This window comes from Sus scrofa, chromosome 4, assembly GCF_054392235.1.
Source record: "Sus scrofa isolate SSC_HxYL_T2T_F1_AM1 chromosome 4, Sscrofa_HxYL_maternal_Yorkshire_Landrace_v2.0, whole genome shotgun sequence".
In the NCBI taxonomy this organism is placed as follows: Eukaryota; Metazoa; Chordata; class Mammalia; order Artiodactyla; family Suidae; genus Sus; species Sus scrofa.
Window position 1 is genome coordinate 56,634,963 of NC_139386.1, and position 26,152 is coordinate 56,661,114.

Consider the following 26,152-nt stretch of genomic DNA (forward strand, 5'->3'; position numbering starts at 1 on the left):
CAGTTACCCAAGCAACTGGATGTATCAATATATTACCATACACCACTTCCCCTTACTGCCTCCTTATATTAGGAGCCCATTCAAAAGACAGGAGGAAGAATAAAATTAATAATGCAAATCGATTAGGGGAGAGAGTACATTTTTGAGGAAAAATAAAATTTAATTAAGTCCATTGTTTCATTCAGTTGAGATATATTAAACACTCATGATATGAAAATGCATTGCTTCTGAACCTTAGCTTCAAAAGACCAACATTCTTAGTTCCTCTCTAAGGGAGCAAGGGCTGGGAAGCACAGCAGGGAGGCATTGAACAGTTAAAAGCAGCAAATCCCTTACTCAGCCACTAGGTTTAGCCAAAGAACATTTATGGTGGAAAAGAGAATATAGCTATAAAGGAAAGGGTTTTGAGTAATGGGAAAGAGCTTTGCAAGCAACACTCAAACAGGATCATAAGCTTTTTTCTTTTCCGAATCCATCAAGGAACATAACATCCCTTTTCTCCTGGCTGCTCAAGGTGCTAAGTGCTTCAAAGCCCAGCACTTTTGCATTTTAGAGGAGAACGCACCTTGTGCAGTCCTGCTCTGTCCTGGATGAAAACAGCAATGAATAAAGACAAAAAGAAATATCAGCCTAAATACAGACATATTTTAGGAGAGGCAAAGTACTGTTCTTTAAGGACTCATTTTTTTTTTTTTTTTAATCTAAGAGGAGAGCATTCTGCAATTAGCATAGAAACAGGAAACCAAGAAGAGAAGCAGGTAGTTCATGAACCCTGTACTATGAACATAATGTTTTGGTTCCATTACACGGATAGGTCTGGAGCCCGTGTTTGCTCGACACTTGTGTGTAATCACCTTTTGAGGATAAATATAGCCCACTGTAGCGCTTGATAATCTGAATTTCTTTTGGAAGAATACAAAGCAGAGAGAGCGAGAAAAAGAAACTACCATGACCCTGGCATCCCCTCTGCCCCAAGCATGGTACCACAAGTTTTAAACGTGGTAAGCAGACATGTGTGGGGTTCATATATCTTAAAATTTTCATTTGTGATGAGATTCTCAGACCCTGTTAGGATCACAAGTCAACTAACCAGCTCTATTGCTCACTAATGGACTAGACAGAAGTTTCAGGCTAGGAGAGGTAAGTTCTCAAGAATTAACTACAAATCCCCAGGGTTCAGGAAAGGCATAACAGTTGTTCTCTTTATCTTCATTTTGGGCTTTTTACCTAACCAGGGTCAGTGAGTCCTCAGGTCAAAGTCAGAGATGATACTCTGGAGTTACTTCCCTATGGCAGCAGAGAAAAACAGCTCCTGACAGTACTTTGTTAAGGGAGAGCAAATTCTAGACTATGAATAATGTACGAAAGTTGTAATCACCTCTCTCTTCATATACCGTTTATGCACTATGCAGGGCGCTAGAAACTGAATGGAGGCAAAAAAAAAGTAAAATAAAACTTTTTAGATTAAGATTTTTTTTCAGAGTTCCCGTCGTGGCTCAGTGATTCCTAGTGAATCCGACTAGGAACCGAGGTTGTGGGTTCGATCCCTGGCCTCGCTCATTGGGTTAAGGATCCGGTGTTGCCGTGAGCTGTGGTGTAGGTCACAGACGTGGCTCGGATCCCTCACTGCTGTGGCTCTGGCATAGGCCAGCGGCTGCAGCTCCGATTCGACCCCTAGCCTGGGAACCTCCATATGCCACAGGAGTGGCCCTAGAAAAGGCAAAAAGACAAAAAAAAAAAAGATTTTTTTTTCAAATTTATCATCAAATGGAAATTGTCTATGAATTGCTCATCAATTCAAACACATAAACGACCCAACCAGGAAACTTCTAAACTCTCTGCCAATCACACACACACACAAACACACACATTTACACATGCACGGGAACACAAACTATATATCATTTAGGATATATGAAACTATAGGATAGGATAAGAAACTATGGATAAGATAGTTTAAGATAAGGATGAGAAACTCTGTTTGTATGTACTGTAGGGTGGTTGGGCTGGAGGGTAGCTGCTAATAAATGGAAGGTCCCTTCTCTTGTATGTGGGAGCTTCTTCCCAGTAATTTCTCTATTTTAAAAATTTATCTATTTTAATTAAGTGCAACAAAAAATAACATTGACTCTGGGTACTTATATAGAAACCCATTTATATATTAAGCCACACAAAAATCCTCCTTTCAGTATGAAAGCTACCAGGCAGAATGTGGGCTTTTGTAGTTGCTTATATACAAAATTTTGTATGTTCTACCACCACTCACAATATAATGTATATTTTAATATGTTCACTTCCCTCATGTATGTCTTTTTCAGTAGAGTCCTAAAACAGAATTCAACACATAGCAGGCAAACAACAGACTTTCTTGAATAGACAAAAACACACAGGCATTTATAGCTCTGGCCGGGCACACCGAGATACCTATGTCTATCTAGTTTTTTTCATATCTCCCTGAATGATCAGAAACAGTTCTCTGTCCTGAGCTTTCTACAAAGGGTCTTCATCTAGAACCAACTTTCTTAACCCAAAATAGATTTAATTACTACGTTGTAGTCATTCAATAAATACTGTTAGCCTAAGCTAAGAGTGGATGAATGACAGTATTAAATATCAGGTTCCAGCTACCCATTGCCATGACTCTTTTTTTTTTTTTGCTTTCTAGGGGTGCACTTGCGGCATATGGAGGTTCCCAGGCTAGGGGTCGAATTGGAGCTAGAGCTGCCAGCCTGTACCACAGCCTCAGTAATGCAGGATCCAAGCCATGTCGGCGACCTACATCACGGCTCACGGCAATGCCGGATCCTTAACCCACTGAATGAGGCCAGGGAGATCAAACCCGAAAACTCATTGTTACTAGATGGATTTGTTTCCATTGCGCCACAAGGAGAACTCGTGCCATGGCTTATTTTAACTTGACTGATCTGCTTAGATGAAACAGGGTTTGGCTAAGGTATAGATCAAAAGGAAGGACTGGTCTTTGTGCCACAGACTATGAACATGCCTTTGATCTGATATATAGAGCACAGAAATAAAAGGAAACTCAAAGGAAAGCCAAGCAGTACCACAGGTGTCACTCAAAAAGGAGAGAAGCCCAGGAATATGATGCTTAGGAGAGAGTAGGGACCCAGACAAGCTGATGCAGAAGTGATGTGTGTTCCTGAGCAGGTGAAGAACCTAGTGGCTGATCCCTAGACAAGCCTGTGGTTCAACCTGAGGAGGTCCTGATGGCATAGAAGTTCTCAGGGCAAAAGCATCACTAGTGCCGCAGATCATCAACATCAATTTCTGATACATCCTTTCTGGCCACAAACTCAAAGGCCTCTCGCAGTCTCATGAGAAATATCAATAAATGAAGTAGGTTGTGCAAAAGAAAAAAAAAATATAGACTGACAGAATTAGGAGTGGAAAAGAAAACTCAAACCCTGCAGTTTAAGTTTTGGAAACTTGTGGGCATTATAAGCCTCTAGTTTATGGTTCCCACAAAATGTTGGACTATTTGTGAATTATGGAAATTTAAAAAATAATAATAATACAGTAGGACAATAAAATTCCAGTTGTGGTTCTCATACTACCTACCAGTATGGCAATGCCAAGATGTTTCAGCTTTTATAGGATATAAAATATAAAATTGGGAATCTAGCTTGTTTGTATATTATTAACCAGGAGGGGATGGCCCTTTCATGGAATCTCTGTCAGCTCTGAAACATCATTTTCTTGTTTACAGCCCTCACTCCTAATGTCTTTACATTCACATGCTACCAAAATCCCTATTCTATCACCCCAGACACAGCCATAATAATTCATAATCAAGTGAGTGATGGAAATATGTCATTTCCACAGATGTGTTTACGTAGAATATAAGTTGAAAAACACTGATGTGGTCCAATTACCTATTATACAGGTGAGAAAATAGACATTCGAAGAAAAACGAAATGACTTGCTCAGGGCCATGTAGGTAGTTCATGACAGAGCCAAGATTAAATCCAGTTCTTTCAATTCACAGCATGGAATTGAGATGGCCTTAAAAGACCCTTATACTCTCTCATGTGTGCGCACACACACACACACACACACACACACACACACACACACAGGCATATGGACACACAGCATAAAATCTTCCTTTTAAAAATAACTGTAATTCTAATTCTTGTTAGACCTTCTCATTCTGGACATTGCTAATAGTTCAACATTCATGCTGCCTCCTTGAGACGTGTAGTAACAATACACATGTATAATTTGCAGAGCAAAACAGAGAAAAACACCATGCATTTTGGGAAATAGAAGCACACTTATTTAACATATGGAATTCATAGGATATAGTGTAAATTGTATGCCTAGTCTTGAGTACCAATCACTGAAAAATAGAAGCACACTTATTTAACATATGGAATTCATAGGATATAGTGTAAATTGTATGCCTAGTCTTGAGTACCAGGACTAATTTAATTTCTCCAAAGAGTTTTCAAAAACATCTAACAATACATATAATATGCAAAGCAAGGGAATAAAAATGTGTCCCTTTCACTTTTCCTTAACATTTTCAACACAATTTTTAAATTCAATTTTTTAGATATTACATACATTTTCAATAAATTAAAATCGATCAGTGTCTTTTAAAAACAGAAAAGTAATTACTAAAGAAATATATTAAATAATTGTATATACAATATTATTTGAAAACAAAAGGCGTAGACAAGTGATTTAATTCAGCACAAGAAAATATTTAAAATTATTGATTTTGTCACAAGAGGGAGCCCATGTTTTTCAATTAATTCAGACACATTGCAAATAAATAAAATGAAGGTAACTTGATCCTGACCAAAGATGAAGCTCTAAATTTTACAGCAGAATTCATTATTAACAAAATACAAATTAATACTAAATATCAGCAGATATCAACACTTCATTTTATTTTATCTGGCTAAAAGGTGAGAGAAAACATTTTTTTTTTTTTTTTGTCTTTTGTCTTTTTGTTGTTGTTGTTATTTCTTGGTTCTTAGGCCGCTCCTGGGGCATATGGAGGTTCCTAGGCTAGGGGTTGAATCGGAGCTGTAGCCACTGGCCTACGCCAGAGCCACAGCAACGCGGGATCCGAGCCGCGTCTGCAACCTACACCACAGCTCTTGGCAATGACGGATCATTAACCCACTGAGCAAGGGCAGGGACCGAACCCGCAACCTCATGGTTCCTAGTCGGATTCGTTAACCACTGCGCCACGACGGGAACTCCGAAAACATTTTTTAATGCTTTATTTACCAAACAAAACCAGAACATGATATGTTCTTGATATGTTCATGATATGTTCTTCCTGATATGCAGAAAGAAATGAAACGTAGTATGATTTTAACACAAAATTAAAAGTTTAAATATACTGTTCGGGCAGTATGCTATAAAGAAAAAGATAAAGACGAGTTATCTCCTGGTTCACAATTATGTACTAAATATCCTTTGAAATTATCTTAAATCTTTCTAGAACAGCTATTGGGTGGATAACAAACAAAAGGGAAAATATAAAGTCATAAAAGTTCCTAAAAGAGATATAACTTCTATGAAACTAAGTCTCCCATATCTATAACAGAAGGATGTTTAGCTACATTTTAGCAGAGTTGTGAGAATTAACGAGATAACCTAAGAACTTGGCATTTGGTAATTATCAACAAGAAGTAATATTCTTCCTCCTTTTGAGTAAGCATGATAGAAATTTCCCTATAATAAATATTTAAAATCTTTTTCCTAAAATCAATCCTCTACTGATAGCTAAATCCCTTTCTACACACTGACTTCAACACTCATTCTAAACTTTCTACTCCAAATTAACACAGCCAACAAAACAAAACAAAACAGAAAGCAATGAGGCAGAACTGCATAGTACATTTGCAAGGTGTGGCATGTCTTCCCCAATTAATCAGCGTCCACACTATATTTTACCATTTTACTGGCAGTGAAGGTGACTATTTATCATCAAGTTGTGCTATCCTATTTATAGGAGATAATTAAGAGCATAGTGAAGCACTTTTGATATCCAAGGTACTATCAAAAAAATGGGAAAATTAAAGCAGAACAAAGGGACTGGACACATCAAGAAAAATTCAAAGGACGATGTTCTGCATCCAAAGAATCAATTTAAGGAACCATTATGGAATTAACCCAGCTGCTTTCCCCAGTGTCTGCCTGGTTCCCCGAGACACTGAGATTGTGATCACGGGGCATGACCTAAGTACCACTATGTACCTGCAGGAACTAAGGGTTTTACAGGTGGAGACTGAGTGAACATGCATGAAGCTATATATTTCAAGCTCTTCCTGGGTGATGAGATTCCCAGGCCATGTTCTTACTACAGGGCAACCAAGCAGCTCTACTGTTCATTGGTAGATTAGACAGAAAGAAGCTTCAGGTGGTGACAGGTGACTTTCCAAACACTAACTGAAAATAAAAATACTCAGAACATGCTAGTTATTCTCCTTGTTTTCACTGTGGGCTTTTTACCCAATTCATAGAGCCATAATGGCAAAACTTCCTGAAGTTATTTCTTATTGCAGAAAAAGCCTCTAATGGTGCTATGTTAGGTGGGGCCCTTTATTGCCTGTGTGGTGTTAGGCTGGTCAATTACCTCGCTGAGTGTGGGATTCTTTTCTGTAAAGTAGGTCATTAACATTCACCTCATAGCAACATTGTAAATCAACAATACTTTAACTTAAAAAATTTTAAAAAACAAAGGGAGTTCCCGTTTGGCCTCAGTGGTATTAAACCCGACTAGTATCCATGAGAATTTGGGTTCGATCCCTGGCCTAGCTCCGTGGGTTAAGGATCTGGAATTGCTATGAGCTGTGGTGTCGGTCACAGATGTGGCTTGGATCCGGAGTTACCATGGCTGTGGCGTAGGCCTGCAGCTATAGCTCCGATTGGATCCCTCTGCCCCTGCAGCCTGGGAACTTCCATATGCTGCAGGTGCAGCCTTAAAAAGAAAAAAAAAAAAATCATCTCATAAAAATTGTGGAGAGAATTAACCAATGAATATAATAACATAACAATGGTAGTTGGCATGCACTAAGTACATAACAAGTGTCCATGATCTTCTCTTTACAGGCATTTACATCACTAGCCTTCGCAACAGTCTTATAAGGTATGTCTGTGTGGCTACCTCCATTTACAGATGAGGAAACTGATGATCAGAAGGAAAGCTGAGGAGTGTTGGAACCAGCATTGGAAACCATGCATTTTTACCTCACAAACCAAAATAGTATACACTTGACCAATGTAGTATTTAGCAGATATTAGGTGTGTCTGTAGCATGATACCTAAGTTCTTTCATGACCAAACTCTGGTTGTTTTCTGTTATTCCCTGTGATGATCCTACAATACAAAGGTCTGCATAGAACATCTGCTTCCCCAAGCCTGCATCCAAACATGCAGCTCCACACACTTCCTCTCCTCCCTAAATGCTGCTTTCTGTGATAGGAAAAACTTCCTAGTCATCCTTCAATGTACCCCAGAAATTACTGAGTCAATGTCTGTCTTCTCTTTCCAGAGGGCTCCCATGGACTTTTTATCCCACGTTTGACAGTTAAGTACCACGGGAAGGAGACATTCAGTTTTATGCCTCAAACCTTATTATAGTTCTTGATATAGTAGAAGGTAAGCAAAAATGGTCACGGTATGAAGAATAAGGAAATGAAAAAATAATAAAAGCCCTTAAAGGTTTTGATACTGAGGAAAATAGACTCTATATGCAGCATTTAAATGTGAAGCATTTAATTAGAATCAAATTGCAAGTGCTAAAATAAACGGATCCTCATTTAAAAAAAGAGCATCCATGAAATATTTTGTCAACCACTTAAATTTAGCTGTGTCATCACGATGTGGTATATTTATAGACATTTTTCATATTTATACAAAAATGAGTGTGGCAAAAAAATTTAAGTTTTAGAAGAGATTGAGAAGGAGAACCACGCAACATCTCAAGTGCATTTCCATAGCTTTTCTTGCTTTTCTCTCTTTTTGCCTTTTCTGCTGCTGTCTGATGTCCACACATTCAGTGATATTCCCTTCTGTTCAGAATAGCATTTGATTAAAAAGTGTTTGTTTTTTCTCATTACGTAATGCTCATGTTCAGTTCATTTTTTAAGTGGTGGTTAGAGGCACACATATCCATATCCAACTGTGAAGAAAACATTCAAATATTCTTTGACCCTGAGAAGAATTTTCAACACCAATGGAAAATTGCTATTTAAAGCCTTAGTGTATCAAGAACCCACACAAATGACTGCAGAGGAATTTTATGAACAAAAGTCAAGAGGCTAAGGACTATCATCACACATAAAATCCCACTGGTCCCGAAAAAGACCCCTAATGTTTTTTATGGGATATCATCTGCGGTGAGGTGGGGAGCTGAATTTGATTTTTAAAGAAAATACCAAAAAAGAATGGATATATATGTACGACTGGGTCACTTTGCCATACAGCAGAAATTGAAAGAATACTATAAATCAACTATGCCTTAATAAAATTTTTTGAATAAACAGCCCTTAGATAAATGACTAAAATTTTTAATATTATTGATACTTAAATAAGTCATGAAAGATTTGCCAATTGAAGATGACACAAATCTAAGGTTTTTCTCTTTTCTTAGTTCTTCTATCTCCTGCAGCTCACCATTCTATCTGCTCCATAAATTTGAATATATGTTCAAATACATTCATGAATCCATGTTGTAGGGTTCTAAAATAAACTAAAAGAATAAATGTTATTGTAGCTAGCTCAAAATGAAGATAATTTTGAGTCTCCAAATCTGATCTTTCAAAGCTCTTTTCTGCCCTATGGTCTAAACAGCACAATTACTTTTCTAATCTGTATTGACCAATCAACAAATTTCAGTTGCAGGCGAGAAGGCCAGACTGTGGTTTCTCTCCTAAATAAGCTAGGCCTCTATTCAGGGCTACACCTCAGTAATTTCCATAAATGATGAGCAGCTTAAAGACAAGGACCATTTCTTATAAAATTTTGACTTTTCAGACATCTCATAGTGCTTTATAAACACATGGGAAAAAATCAAATTCAACGGAGCTTCTCCTCCTACAATGTCTTAAGTAAAGGAGAAAATGTGAAAATCTCTTAAAAGAAAATGTACAAATCTGTAATCTCAAGTTAGTAAAGACTGTTTTATATTTTTATATGCAAGCATGTGCTTGAGGAAAATGTATTTTTCTTATTTAAAAAATGTATCACTGCTACATTATACAAAATCCTGATAATACTAAATAAAGGCCAAAAAAAATGAAGCAATTAAAAGTCATTTATTTCTTGTAAGAACTCAAAATGGCAAAACCTCAATTGATGATAGGTAAACAAAATGTGACATAGCTACACAATGCAATACTAATCAGCATAAAAAGGAACAGATTATTGATATGTGGAACAAAATGGATAATTTTCAAATGCTAAGTGAAAAAATAAGAAAGTTTCTTTTAAAAAAAAAACAAACCTCGTTTATATGACATTCTTGCAAAGGTAAAACTATGGGGCAGAAAACTGATTCGTCTTTGCCAGGGTCAGGAGAATTTTAAGAGTAGCTGAATTCCTGCATACTTGCCACATACCAGTCTTATTCAGTCCCTCCAAAATAATCCTGTATGAAGTAGAAACTATTTTTATCTCTTGCTCTTAGAAGATATTGAATTTTTTTTAAAAAATTTAATTAATTATAGTTGATTTACAATGTCATGCCAGTTTCTACTGTGCAACAAAGTCATACATTTACATACATTCTTTTTCTTATATTATCTTCCATCATGGTCTATCCCAAGTGACTAGATATAGTTCCCTGTGAATACAACAGGACCTCATTACTTATCAATTCTAAATGTAACAGTTTACCCCAAAGTCCCCATCCATCCCACTCCCTCCTCTCTCCCCCTTGGCAGCCACAAGTCTATTCTGTATGTCTGTGAATCTGTTTATGCTTTACAGATAAGTTCATTTGTGTCATATTTTATATTTTTTTATTTTTATCTTTTTATTATTATTCTTTTTAATAGTTATTTCCCCAATACAATTTTTTGGTTGGCAGTACTTATCACCAAGTTCTCCCAGATTAGGCACCAGATAAGTGAGTGAACAAAGGTTCTAGATGATGCCAGCTCCCAGGCACTGAGCCATTCTTTATACTTCCTGAATCACATTCAAGGTTCCAGAACTTGGGTATCAGAGACATACCACTCTTGCTCTGCCCTTTAAAATAATGACCAGGAGTTCCCGTTGTGGCACAGTGGTTAATGAATCTGACTATGAACCATGATGTTGTGGGTTCAATCCCTGGCCTTGATCAGTGGGTTAAGGATCCGTCATTGCCAAGAGCTGTGGTCTAGGTTGCAGGCGTGGCTCGGATCCTGCGTTGCTGTGGCTCTGGTGTAGGCCAGCAGCTGCAGCTCCGATTAGACCCCTAGCCTAGGAACCTCCATATGCCATGGGAGCGGCCCTAGAAAAGGCAGAAAGACAAAAAATAATTAAATTAATTAATTAATGACCACAGAATCGAGGAGCATGACAAAATGGTTTCTTACTCTGATAAAAAGTGGAGTAATTTGCTATGCAGTAATGACAATTGGAACATTTTTAATAATTTTAAGAATATGTGTAATAAGATATGCCTGAGAAAAAACCTCTAACAGTGGACATTCTTTGGCCAAAAATAGAATATTACCAAAAAGAACTTGAAAATATACTCTAGCATATAAAATAGAATATAAAGTGTATCTGTCATTAATTAATATCTCACAGATTTCAGGGACATAATGAATGAATGTGCCTAGAGAGTAGAGAAGACCATATCCTTACCTTAAAACAGAATGAGTCAGAAAGAGAAAGACAAATACCATATGCTATCATTCCTCGGAATCTAAAATATGTCCCAAATGAACCTATCTACAAAACAAAAGCAGACTCGGGGACATAGAGGACAGACTTGTGGTTGCCAAGAGGAATCGGGGAGGGAGTGAGATGGACAGGGAGTTTGGGGTTAGAAGATGCAAACCATTGCATTTAGAACGGATAAGCAATGGGGTCCTACTGTATAGTTGATACAGGGAACTATATTTAGTTACTTTGCTATACAGCAGAAATTGGCACAACATTGTAAATCAATTATAATTTAAAAGAAATGGGAGTTCCCATTTGTGGCTCAGCAAGTTAAGAACCTGACTACCATCTATGAGGATGCAGGTTCGATCCCTGACCTCGCTTAGTGGGTTAAGGATCCAGCACTGCCCTGAGGTGTGGTGTAGGTTGCAGACATGGCTCAGAACTGGCATTGCTGTGGCTGTGGCATAGGCTGGCAGCTACAGCTCTGGTTAGACCCCTAGCCTGGGAATTTTCGTATGCCACAGGTATGTCCCTAAAAAGAACAAAAATGTTTGCAGGAGTTAAATAAAAGGTCAGTTCTAGAACTAAGTAAGGGCTACCAGGCTTCAAGGAAGACAGGCTGGCCTCAGTCTCTGGTGAGGATGACAGTGATTGCCCCAAATATATGATTCCTAGGGGAACAAGCAAACTGTAGAGCCTATTGTAGGTTTGGATAAACATGACAAAGTCTAAATAAAGCATCTCACATGACACCATCTTGCTATATTACTGGTAGTTGATACTGGTAATATACTGGTATACTAATATACTACCAGTATCAGCACCAGCCTAATTTAGTTATATTAATATATGTATCTGGAGTCAGTTAAAAAGTCACATCTGAATAAGCAATTTTCTCCTGTTTTCTGTAAAAATTCTGAAAACTACAAATTATTTCCTAATATTTTTCCTTTCAGGTATGTCTGACATGAATCAATGCACTCATAGCCATAAATTTTGCACTCTTGAGAAAAAAATTTCATCCAAGATTTGTAATATCTCTACCAATAAGAGTGATAACATACGCCAGATTTTTTTTTAGAAAAGAGAATCACATTCCTTCTCACATACAAAAATAAATGTGAGTTACATAAAGCTATGAATTATAATATCTGTGTAGGCTACTAAGCTCTGGTACAGAGGGAAATAATCACAGATTCCTAGAGTCACAGAACTGCACATCAAAGAATGTAAAATCTCTTTTTTTTTCCCTCCACACTAGCTGTTTTTCTTACTCTTAAAAGCTTCTCAAATGGAGAGAGACAGTGCATCCTTTAAGAGATTAATACATTTTTATTCCATCTAAAAATCCAACTGGGACAATTAATGAGGTCATGCCATATTTTTAGTCATATTAATGTCTTCAGAATACTAGTTTATCCCTTCCCATTCATTACTTTTTAGACATTATTTCTTGAAATAACAGAGAAATACTACACTAACAGATCAGAACATACACTGCCAGGTATTTCAACAAAATAAAAATCAACAATAATAAGATCTTAAATCTCTCAAGTTAAGTACACATATTTTTCTTACCTCAAGAAAACTACCAGATTGAGAAGTAATTCCATTGCTGATGTACTGACTTTTGTTGAAATGGTACTAAATTTACTTTTAAAGAAAAGTATTAGCTACCCATATCAATTATGCATTCAAATATTTCTCAGGCCTTTGGAAAGCTAGGTAGGTCCTCAGCTAAAAATCCCTACAAACAGGAGCTCTTTCATGCCTCCTGTTTTGGGCTGAATTGTGTCCCTCCAAAATTTCATATGTTAAAGCCAACTCCCAGAACTTCAAAGTGTGACTTTATTTGGAAGTAAGATCTTTAAAGAAGTAATTAAGTTAAAAAGAGGCCCTTAATGTGGGTCCCAATCCAGCATGATTGGTATTCCTAGTGGTAGAAAGAGGAAACTAGGAATAGATGTGTACAGAGGAAGAGCATGAGAAAACACAGGAGAAGATGGCCACCTATGACCCAAAGAGAGAGGCCTCAAAAGAAACCAAACTTGGGGACATGTTGGTGTCAGAGTAACTGCTCAAATAGTGAGGCAATAAATTTCTCTGGTCATAAGCAACTCAAGTCTATAGTACTTTGTTATGGCAACCCTAGCACACTAATATACTTTCCTGCAATGCCCTCCTAGAGAACAGAAGACACCATTAAGCTAAACAAAGGTGGTCCCCATGTATCTGATGTGAATATCACTGACTGAAATCATAGTTCTTGTCATGGTCTAAAATTTGAAAAAAAAATTATACTCTATACATAAACATCATTCTGTTTTAGTTATTTGGTATTCTACAAAAGTACAAAACAGAATTCCTGCTCTCTAAGAATGTATAATCTAAATACAGAAAGAAAATAACAGACATGAAATAAAAATTAACACTGCACAGTGGTACAGACCTCAGTAAGTATTCACCTGAGTGCCATAAATTATAAGCGCTGTGGGAATTATGAATGGCAAGTTCTAGGTACATTTGGTACAAGGCTGAAGGGAAAAGAAACACCTGTATCCACAGAGATATATATCTGTCTCCTGATGGAGTCTATAAGAATTCCAATGTTTTATAGATTTTTAACTTTAAGAAAAGATGTACAGGAAGAGGTAGTTTTGTAAAACTGACTTCAGCACATATTTTTATACTAGTAATCTGTATGAAGACAGGAATAAACATTTATTGAGTAATTATACCTGATACCTTGCTCATTATCATATACATAAATTTATCTAAATAGCATGTATATATTTTATGTTAGTTTCCTAGAAGTCCCATTAAAAAGTCCACAAACCAACAATCTAAGTGGCTTAAAACAACAAAAATTTATTGTCTCACAATTCTGGAGGCTGCGGGTCCAAAATCAAAATGTCAGCAGAACCACTTTCCCCTGACACTCTGGATAGAGTCTTTCTCTGTCTCTTTTTGGCTTTTGGTGTTCTTCTGTTTTTAGCTGCATAACTATCTCATATGGCATTTTCCTTTGAATGTTATCATCTTATAGGGATATGAGTCATAATGGATTAGGGGCCCACTCTACTCCAGTATGATGTCATCTTAACCAATTACATCTGCAATGACCCATTTTCCATATAAAGTCACGTTCTGAGGTACCGAGGATTAGGATTTTAACATATCATTTTGAATGACATAATTCAACACATAACTAAATATACAGATGGATAGACAAATAGACAGGGATATTTTTTGAGAAATGTAGTGTGCTGTTGGTGGTGGGAGTCAGCATACTAAACTGATCAGGTGTACGGTACTTTGATGTGTGAAGTCAAAATGTCTGGCTTCCAATGCTGGTTCTGACACTCCTCTGCTGTGTAACCTCCCCCTCTTTCTATTAGTGTCCTCATATGTAAAGGGAGGTGGCCAGTACACATGATACTTTATAAGGCTGTTGTGAGGGTAAGTATACTAATTCCTCCAAGGATGAGAAGAGTGTGGTCATAGGGTTAAGGTGTTGGTACGCCGGCTACCACTACTATGTTACTATATTGGTTGGTTAATTCAGCCTGCAATTTTTATGAACTGGATGTTAATGCCCTACTTTACATAAGAGAAACTCATGCTCAGGAAGGATAACTGACAAGCCTAACATCACGACAAAAGTAAATGTGACATCATGAAACCCAGCTGAATGACTGTGCGGTGCACATACTGTCTGCTATCGCTGCTTCAGTGCTGTGGCACACACTGTCCCATCTTGGAACAAAAATAAGTGAGGTTAACTCTAGTTATGAAAGAAATATGCAAGAGAAACATTTTTCTCATCACCATAATCTGCTTTGATAATAACGATTTATGTATTTTTATTTATATATTCTGAATCTATCTGGTAAGGAAATTTTTATTTTTTTAATGATTTTTATTTATTTCCATTATAGTCAGTTTACAGTGTTCTGTCATTTTCTACTGTATAGCAAAATAACCCAGTCTCACACACACACACACACATTCTTTTTCTCACATTATCCTTCATCATGTTCCATCATAAATGACTAGATATACTAGATATAGTTTCCTGTTCTATACAGCAGGATCTCATTGCTTATCCACTCCAATTGTAAAAGTTTACATCTATTAATCCCAGACTTCTCGTCCATCCCACTGACCACCGCCCCCCCGGCAACCACAAGTCAGCTCTCCATGTCCATGAGTCTCTTTTCTGTGGAAAGGTTCATTTGTGCCATATATTAGATTCCAGATATGTGATATCTTATGGTATTTGCCTTTCTCATTCTGACTTAGTTCACTTAGTCTCTAGTTCCATCCATGTTGCTGCAAATGGCATTATTTTGCTCTTTTTTATGACTGAGTAGTATTCCACCGTGTATATATACAACATCTTCCTAATCCATCCACGTTTCAATGGACATTTAGGTTGTTTCCAGGTCTTGGCTATTGTGAACAGTGCTGCAATGAATATAAGGGTGCATGCATCTTTTTCAAGGAAAGTTTTGTCTTGATATATGCCCAAGAGTGGGATTGCCAGATCATATGATAGTTCTATATTTAGTTTTCTAAGGTACCTCCATACTCTTTTCCATAGTGATTGTACCAATTTACATTCCCACCAACAGTATAGACGTCTTCCCTTTTCTCCACACCCTCTCCAGCATTTATTATTTGTGGACTTGTTAAAGATGGCCATTCTGACCATTGTAGTTTTGATTTACATTTCTCTAATAATTAGTGATGTAGAGCATTTTTTCATTGGCTTGTAGTAAGAAAGTTTTTTAAATAAGTAATGCTCACAGTATTAAAATTTTCAAAACTATTATTCATAATTTTACTTTTAAAAGTACATTTTTGTCTTATACGTAAAATTTATAAATAACAAGGCTTTTTATAAAATTACATAACTTTGCATAACTTTTACAAAATTATCTTGATTTTATACCCTCAGAATATGTTTTGATAAATGAAAAGGCATGAGTGTATTCTGCAGGAAAAACAGAAAATTGTATTTGAATGTTGGCTTCAAATGGATAACTCTCTCCTGCTGATTATTTATGCACTTAAACCCTGACCTGGAATGACAGTTTACAGATAAAACATGAAGCCCCTAATTTCTAAAAATTTTCTTCCTGAAAATCCTTTCATGGAATAATTTCAAATTTTACACTAGAGTAAGCCACTGACACTCACTGGTTTTCACACAGTGGTTCTTATTGTCTCTATAAAGCTCTGTCTCAGGTGGAGAATAAGAATGCTTTTCTAGTCCCTGCACATTACCACTCTGACTTTCTTTCCTCATTCTGAACAAAAAGAAGAGCATATCTGTGTTTGAACTTAACAACAGAGTACAGAAATAAAAAGAATCTCAAAAAAGCAATGACTATTCCCCAAAGACAAAACTGTCTTCAAATATAACTAATGCTTAAAATATATGACAAGCTGATAGAGGGAAAGAAATATTTTTGAGGCAGGTAAAAGGGGACTGAAATCCTAGCTATGGCGTCCCTGAGAAAATTTTATCACTATCTGGGTTTTCCCTTCTCTCCCTGTAAAAGAAAGAAAAGGTGATTGGAAAGCACACATTAAGTACAGAATTAAGGTAACTAGCAGATTGTCTAGCACAGAAAATGTTCTCAACAAATGTTCCTACTGTGGCAAATTTAACAAGGATAAGTGAACATCTAAGTTGCATAATGTCAATGAAAAATGGGACAATTTGTTTAGCAAATTCTTTTGGAAATCTGTGTTCAGTCTTTTGTTGTTTCCTCCTCCTTTTTTAGAGCAAAATGCTAAAACTGGGAGTAGGAGCAATACATACATGGAAGTTACCTGAAGGTAAGAGTTTTGTCCATGGCCATGCCATTCAAGGACAGTGGGTTGGGCTTATCGAAAGAAGGCTAGGGAATGTGTCTTAGGCTCTATTTGCCCAGCAAATGCCATGTTTTACTTAAAATTACATGTGGGGGAGAGAGTGGGATGGACTATGAGTTTGGGGTTAGTAGCTACAAACTGTTACATTTAATAGGGATAAGCAATGAGGTCCTACTGCATAGCACAGGGAACTACATCCGATCACCTATGATAGAATGTGATGGAATATGAGAAAAAGAATATTCTTTTAGGTCACTTTGCTGTACAGCAGAAACTGACATAACATTATAAATCAACTATACTTTAATAAAAAATAAAATAAAATAAATTGCAGACGGGAAATTCAATTGGAGAGTTTAAGAGGAGGATACCCAAACTTTCCCCCACCTCCATCATTTAAGCTTCTCCTAACACATCAAAATAATTTGCAAATACTTCCTCTGTGCCAGCCACTCTGTTTATATTAATGTTCAGGGATCTAGGAATCCTTTAACTTTTTTTTTTGGCTTTTATTTTTTAGGGCCACGCCCATGGCATATGGAAGTTCCCAGGCTAGGGGTTGAATAGGAGCTACAACTGCCTGTCTATGTCACAGCCATAGCAACCCAGGATCAGATCCGCATCTGAGACCTACACCACAGTTCATGGCAATGCCGGATCTCAAACCCACTGAGCAAAGCCAGGGACTGAACCTGCATCCTCATAGATGCTAGTCAGATTCATTCCTATTGCACCGCAACAGGAATTCCCTCTAACATTTTAAGAATGGCAAGTCAACTGCCTCAGTGGTAAACATGTAAGACAAACTAAAAATAGAGATGGATACCTATCCATCTCTATTTTTCATACAGAAGTATCATGCAGCCTTTGGGGAAAAAAATGTTTTGTTTTGTTTTGTTTTTCTATAAAAGCATGTAAAAGGTCTCATGTATTTCAGCTCTCATTTAAGATATCAGTCCAAAATACACTGAAACTATATTCAACAAAAGAATAAAGATCAAAACTACAGCTACTATATCAGGTTTTTAAAGATGTCAAATCTCAACAGCACTAAACTAGTGCTTCATTGTTCCTTATGTTATTCTTATTTTGTAAGTACTCAAACAGCCTGTGCAATTCTTCACTGCTTCTTTTCTGCAATGATTTCCTTTTCAATGATTTAAGCAGTCTATTCTCAAAAGCAATGCTCAGAAATCCAATTACCATTCCAACACAATGCTTTTGTAAGCCCGGAGCATTAAACCATAGAATATGCTTCTTCTTGCCCCTTCCTTAAACCTCTCACTCAGACACTCTGCCTTTCCTATCAAAAGGCATTTTGGCTTTGTTTTGCTTTGCTTGGCTTTCTTTGGATAAGGAGAAGTGGCCATAAATTTCCTAAAACAAACAGAAAAAAATATATAAAATTTTCAAGTGAAAATAAATCCAAGAACATATATAAAAGAAGAAAAATTGAACAGTAGACAATTTTTCCCTTAAACGAGTGTGTGATACACCCTAAAAGTAGTTTATAAATTATAAATTGTGTTATCTTAGTAGACATAACAAAAGTTAATTTCTTTTTTATTTTATTTTTTGGCTTTTTCGTCTTTTTAGGGCTGCACCTGTGGCATATGGAGGTTCCCAGGCTAGGGGTCTAATTGGAGCTGTAGCTGCCAGCCTATGCCGCAGCCACAGCAATGCAGGATCTGAGCTACATCTGCGACTTACACCACAGCTCATGGCAACACCGGATCCTTAACCCACTGAGGGAGGCCAGGGGTCAAACCCACAACCTCATGGATCCTGGTCAGATTCGTTTCCACTGAGCCACAACAGGAACTCCAACAGTTAATTTCTTTAATGTTGAACTTCTGCTTCATCAGATAATTTGGGAGTTTTAAAGTAAAGGTTCCTATGGTAGTTATAACAAGTAACTCATATATGTTATTTTTCTGAGTACATTCACCCCATGAATATACTATAATATACTATATACATGTGTGTCTCTGTGCACATGTAAGCATGTATTTTGAAGATATAAAAAAAGTTGATAAAGATATTACAGCAAATTTTCTAACTTAATTTCTGGAAGCAATAAGCAAAGACAGTGACAAAGGGTCAAGGAAAGAGAGAAATCTTTAATTGGATTAAGGCTGACTAAACCCATTTAGAACAAGAGCTCCGTGTTTAAGATTTTTAACCAAGAGCCATTTCTGACTAGCTCTACTTTAAAAAACACAAAAGACGATAAATCATTTAAACTCTAAATCTGAATTCAAACCAATTTTTCAAAGCCCAAGTTAGAATGAAGCCAAGATACATGTGGAACTCCTTAGAAGTGATGGAAATTTTATGACTATGGACTCAAAAGCTCTTATTATCATGACCACTTTGCTACCTGAATGTCTTTTTAGTCTAACATTAGCTTTGAGAAATAAAAACATATTTTTAACAAGGAAACTATACTAATAAATTATTTTTATATATTCTGCATAAATCTTAATTTTAAAAATAATTTCAATATGAGCAAATATTTTGAGCCATTTTATATGTATATATATTTATGTGTGTGTATACATATATATACATACACATACACACAGAGTAGAGAAAGAAATATGAGAAGACAAGTAATATATAAGCAAAGAATATGAAAGGGCAGACAAAATGATAGTAAAGAATGGACTTTGAAAGGTCATTTGTTTCGTAAATTTGTTTGGACATCATTATGTAGGTCAGTGGCCTCTCAAAATGTGATTTTTGGAGCAGCAGCAGTAGAGAAACACAAAATGTTTAATTAAAATGCAGATTACTGGTCAAGCCCAAAATCGAAATCTGTAGGAGGCAGCCTGGAAACCATTACTTTACCAGGTTCCCAAGATCCTTCCATGGAGGTTTAAATTTGAGAGCCATTCCTAGATAAAGTACAGTAAGAACACTACACTACAGCTTCTTTATACAAAGAGACTCTGGAATCAGTGAGGACTAGAAAGGCAAGTCTGGACTTCGGATTGACAGGCTGTTCCAGTCGCTGAGGCAAACAATGGTATGTACCACCCTGTTAAAATGCTTTTAACATTCAGTCTTCTCCCATGAACATATCTGCTCTTTTCCATTTGAATAACTGAAGCAAATGTCCTCTTTGGTTTTTAATCTTAATAAATGGGCCTTCAAAAGTAGTAAAATTGCCCTGAATTTCGGCTTAGGAAAACAGATGGGGAGATTTTCAGTTATCTTGGATTTCCTTATGTTTTGAAAAAATACATATATGCTTTATTTATTTATACATATAGATGCTTTATTTTTTATGCTTTATTTGCCCCAAGTGATGCTGCACAGATGTTGCAATGATAGCAACCAAACCCAGACTTATTTGTCACCCTAAGCTGTCAATTAAGGATATTACTCTCGAAGGACAAAACACACACACACACACACACACACACACACACACACACACACACAAATCTTGCTTCCTAAGAATGGATGCTGCAACTGGATCCCACTGTTGCAGTGATCAAGTTTCCAATGGAATCAGGATAGGACAGAGTTTGATAATTAGCTGGAGGGAAAAATTTTGAATTGCTGCTTTGCAAAATCAGACAAGAGGCTGTTGAAAAACATGTAAAAGTTAAGATCGTAATGTTTATTAGCAGTTCTAATAGGCATTTCAGTATAGGGCTAGACAGGTTAAGTCTATTCAATCATGGCAGGTCAGAAGGATGATGCTATAGGTGCAGAATGGAATAGAGTTGAAAAGCCTGGGAGAGACACTGAGCTCCAGGTAGGACAATGAAACAAAACTAGACGTGATGACAAAAAGCAAGTTTGCTAAAGCAGAATGGAGTTCCTGGACATTGATAATAAAGGGGTCAAGGAAGCTTAGTATGCCCTAGTGATGACAAAAAAAGAATGATGCATAGGAAGATGAGCTATAAAGCAAAGTCCCTGTGAATCTACAAGAAGGTCACAAGAAGAAACATAGCATGACTGGAGCGCATTAGCCACAGAAAGGGGGGAGGAGGGCTGAAAAAAAACAACCCTTGAAAGAGGTAATGGAAATTGAGATGCTCACAATACCTCCCCCGCACCCTGTGTTTCCACATGTGAACTGGAGAAAAAACACAACAGGCATCAGAGACAGGTGCAGAGGAAATAGTGGATGCACTAAAGAGAGAACTAGGTAGTACTTAGCACAAGACAGTATTGAAAATTGTTAGGAAGACATTAAGACAATGCCAGGGAAGCCTACCTCAGATTTAAAGGTTCCAGGGATATTAAATGGAAAAAGCTCAAAGATGTTGGCCCTGTGAGAAGATAAGTGGAAAAAAGAAACACGAGGTTGGTTTGTGGAAGGAGACAAAAGACACTAAATTTACTGAATTTAAGGATCTTAATGGAGTTACATTAAAACTAGAAGACTAAATTTAGGGTCCCACTTATATTCAAGTGAATGTAATTTTTAGTTAAGTACTAAACTTGGAGTTTATAGACTCTTAATGGCATTCTAGCAAGAGAATGATTCATTTCTATTGGAGGAGGAAAGCTTGGGGACAGAGTTTTCTCTCCTGCTAAATTATTTCTACTCAGACAGCAGCAGTTCCATATAGCATATAAGTTAAGTTGCCATTAAAGGTTTATAATACTAGCTAATGTTTACTGAGTGCCTAGTATATGCCAAGGACTGCGCTGTGTGTTTTCTACATGGATTACATTATTTTATTCCCAATAGAAGCTTAGGAAGGCTTTATTTTTACCTTCATTTTACAGATGCTACTGTATAATTATCAAAGTCCCATAATCAGTAAATAACATAGTTGAAATTCAAATCCATCCGACTCGAGTCAATATTTTTAAGCACCAAGCTGTATGCAGATGCCTAGATTAGACAGCATAGAGCTTGTCAAGTGAGAGCACCTGGCAACTGTAACTAGACTATAAAGAGGTCAGCAATGACTCTCTGTAAAAAAAATAAATAAATTAAAAAAAAACATGCAAAAAACCACAAAACAAACAAACAAAAAAAAAACAGGTGATGGATATGAATTATAGGATAGATTTCAATTCCCATATTTCCTTTAAGTCATTAGGTTATTCTTTGTTCAGCCACTTAGGAGGGAAAAAAAGACCTTCATGTTTTTCCAAAAAGGGCAGGGGGATGGAACAGAATAGAAAAACAAAATTCTTAACTTTTGATTTCCAAAAGCTAATGATCTGAGACAAGCAATAGAATTTTTAAAATATTTGCTAGGATTTTACTATTTCCTCAATTAAGAGGTACTATTTGTTCTCTGGAATAGGGGAGAAAAAAAGAGAATTGGAGAGGGGTGCGAGATAAATATCAAAATGAAGTGTGTCTGGGTGGTGGGCCCTTTGTCTTGTCTCTTCCTCCTTGAGATAGCATTAGGATACATGTGTGGTGAATCCAACATAGAGGGAACCCATACCCCTTTTCCAGCTTGATATCTGAAGATAGCAGTATCACACTATGGAGTGAGAGTAAGAAAGAAAGATGACTATGATTCCAGCAACAAGAACCATGACAAACTTAGGAAAGAAAAAAAAGACACTGGAGGGCTGAATGTCTCCATCTGATTTTATGATACTATGTCAAGCCCACGGATTTCGTTGCAACTCAAAAGAAAAGTAGCATCACCATCAAAAGAAAATAGTTCATGCTTTCCAAGAAGTTTTTCCTAGCATTTTTCTTCTATCTACTGAATACTGTGGACTTTCCATCTCTACCCTCCAAAGAGGGCCCTGCCTAGTTCTTGGAGCTTTGGGCATGAAGAATCTGAAAGCGCAGACTTTCTCATTTCATAGTTTTGGAATATCAGTAAAACCTCTCATTTTTTTTTCTTCTTTAATTGGTGCACATGTTACAGCTGTTCCTAAACTCTCAAAAGCCTCAAGTTCATCTTGTTTCCTCTTCTTCTTTTACTACTATGTACTCACTGCCTAGCATTTGGCCAGACATAATGTAGGCATTCTATAAATATTGTAGTGCTTTAAGTTAAAAAAGGAAGAAAAGGAAGGAAGAAGGAAGAAACATTGGTTGGCAGTTTATTGCTCTACAGCAAGTAATCATATTAAAAATATAAGAAAGATGTGTTTTCCTTTCCCAGACTTCATTTTTCTGTAATTTGATCAAAGAATTGAGTAAATAATATTGGCTCTCATTTCAGATAAGTGGACCATAAAATTCATCACCCAGGCTAGGACACATTTGGGAGTAAAACATTAATAATTAAGTCTGGAAAAGTGTGCACTAGGACTGTTCCACTAAGACAAATTTGCAAAAGGTCACTCTAGTTTTGGATGACCTTCAGCAAAACCGAATTCACCATTTCAATATATTACCCATACAAAGATAACAGTAATTTTGTAATAAAACCTACCCAAAATAGTTCAAATAGTATCATTGAAAGTAACAAATCTTTGAATTTACTCTTCTACCTTCATATGAGAACCATTTTCCACCCTCTTTGTCTGTTTAATGCCTCCTTATCATGTGAAGCTTGCTTAAGTGCCACTTTCCCAGGGAAGCCTTACCTTCCCTTGACCCTTTGTCTAGCCCAACTCCTACCACAGAAGCTTAGCTCCTTGGGCTAATGCATTTATCACAAGTTGAATTCTACATATATTTGTGTGATGCTTAATATCTGTCTTAACCAGTAGTTCTTATGTGTAATGAAAGACCAGAATGAAAGACCAGCTCCGACGTTGCATTTGGCACATAACAAATGCTCAATAAATACTGAATGAATAAAAAGTTAGTGCCCATATGGAGAACCAGCTTTCTTTCATTGATGAAGCATGATTACAGTATAAGACATCTCCAAGTGCCAAATAAGCAGTAAATTTGTATGATATAAAGATATCTATAAACCTTTAATTCATCTTTAAATGATCCTTAAGTATTTTTGTTGATATTGAAAAAGTCTGATGACTGACATTGGTATCCAAGAGAAACAGATGTGATAAAGGTTTAACAGTTCTAGAATGAATGAATAAATGAGAAGGAAGCGTGTTGATAAAAGAGAATCAGTGCATGTCCTATATAAATTATACATAAAAATTCTTTACACATACAAAGATTCACATAATTAAAATTGAGTAATTAAGTAATATTACCATGGCACTCAGGAACTTATTTTTGCTACCTGTGCAAACATAGAGGTTTTTTTATTTCTAGATGTACAGTGCCTCTAAGACACAGAGGAATTTAACAATTCAATTAGAATTGCACAGCTGCCTGGTGAGTCCAGGCAAGGAAACTGTTTGCTATGTTTGTGGCTATACAAATAGAATACTTCGATTCTTTCAAAACATAGATAGTATTTTATAGTGAAAGTAGTATCAAGTGGCCTAATTCTAATTTCAGTTCTGCTGGTAAGAAATCATGTTGAGTCCTTATATCCTTTCTGGAAGATTAAATGCATGAAATAAAGATTTTCAGTCTTGACAGTCTATCACAATCACTTCTAGATTTAAAAATTACAAATGCCTCAGACCCACTCTGAATCTTGGATTTCAGTGTTGCTAGGGCATATCTAATCATGTTTAAAGAGCTCTAGCTGGTTGCTACATACATCCAAAGAGAGAACCAGTATAGTACTAGGATGGGAACCAGAACACAGAAGCAGTATAATCTTCTCTCTTACAACAGATTTCCTACGACATGTAATTGGGTTACAGTATGGACCTCTAAGGTCTCTCCCAAAACAACGTTTTTAATACTTTGAAGGAAAATAAAATATAAATACCAGCAAGCCATAAAAATGCAAACAAAAATACTTCTTTTCAAATATTTGGACACTTCATCTGTAGTGATAATATGGCACTGGCACTTTATTAGATTTTTAATGAAAATATTAATGTTGATAGCTGAATCTATGTAAGTCTATACATCAACTATATTCAAAATCATTTATCACCTTCTAAATAGCACAAGGTAATCTTCTCAATATACTGTGTAATAACCTGTATGGGAGAATAATCTGAAAAGGAACAGATATATGTATATGTATAGTTGATTTACTTTGCTTTACACCCAAAACTAACACAACTTTCTAAGTCAGCTATACTCCAAAAAAATTTATTTTTAAAAAAACCTAACAAAATTATCCATCTTGGATGCTATCAAATTATAGTGAAAAAGTACAAAAACTTAGGGGTGCTAGATGATCTATTTTGCATCAGTCAATTAAGACAATTGGTCTACCTCTTTATTTGTTCCACTTTCCTGACAATAGATAAACTTAAGATATGTAGTCATTTAAAACACAGGGGAGTTCCGTCGTGGCACAGCAGAAACGAATCCGACTAGGAACCATGAGGTTGCAGGTTCGATCCCTGGCCTCGCTCAGTGGGTTAAGGATCTGGTGATGCTATGAGCTGTGGTGTAGGTCACAGATGCGGATTGGAACTGGCATTGCTGTAGCTCTGGCATAGGCCGACAACAACAGCTCCGATTAGACCCCTATCCTGGGAACCTCCATATGCCATGGGTATGGCTCTAAAAAAGTCAAAAGACAAAAAAATAAAATAAAAAAAATAAAACACAGATATAAGTAAACTTTTTGAGCCATAGTTACATATAATAAGAAAGGCTATTTTCAGCAAATTTTCTCTTGGAAACTTTACATTAATGAACTATGAATAAAACAGAAGGAATATCATCAGGAATACACCAAAAGAGAATAAAAACAGCAAAAATGTTATTAATGTTTCTTTACTACAAAGAATAACCACTGATGTAGAATTTATATCAACAAAGATGAATATAATTTTCAAGAAAATTTAAAAAGTAGTAACATTTTATCAGGAAATTATCTGAAAATGATAAATCTCAAAGGGAACCAAAAGGGAGGGGCATTATGAGACCATATTTTTTTTAACACACTAGAAGTTTAGTTTAAGTACATTCTTTTATAAATTCATAATAAACTTATTTATTTAAAAAAGGATTTGATGTTACATTAAAAATAATATACAAATCTAGCATACATAATGAGATTTTTCAATAAGTAGAAAACCTCATTGACATATATGCCATACAAAGAAAAATAAGAGTAGAAATAATAATACATTCCAGCCAGCAAAATCTAAGCTTCAGATTTAATGATGAAAGATTTGGTTCATGATTTAAAATAGAAAACAAGAAACTGATCTTGATTACATTAGTAACTCCCTGTAATAACACTCATTCCATATGCAAATCATTCTTAAAATGAAGATTATCTATTCAATTCATATAAACCGTATGCATTTCTCCTTCATTTTGAGTAAAGCATAAGATAGATGTTACAACAATTTGCACTTTTATGCATGTTCTAATTGAAGATCAACTGTGTTTGACAACTTTAAATATAAGGCTTTCTACAAGGAATACATTCCAGAGAATCATGAAAAAAAATAAGAC

The 26,152-nt window shown here is 36.2% G+C and overlaps 1 protein-coding gene across 31 annotated transcripts in view; it reads right to left on the minus strand.

Annotated features, from left to right (window-relative positions):
• Nucleotides 1-26,152, minus strand: part of RALYL (RALY RNA binding protein like) — a 765,932-nt gene that overhangs the window by 511,545 nt on the left and 228,235 nt on the right. For 3 of the 31 annotated variants that reach the window (XM_085021178.1, XM_085021177.1, XM_021090626.2), the window contains one exon: nucleotides 20,981-21,035. The exons of the other annotated variants lie outside the window; for them this stretch is intronic. The gene's annotated coding sequence lies outside the window, so the exon portion shown is untranslated. The remainder of the gene's footprint in view (nucleotides 1-20,980; nucleotides 21,036-26,152) is intronic. 31 annotated transcript variants of the gene reach the window in all.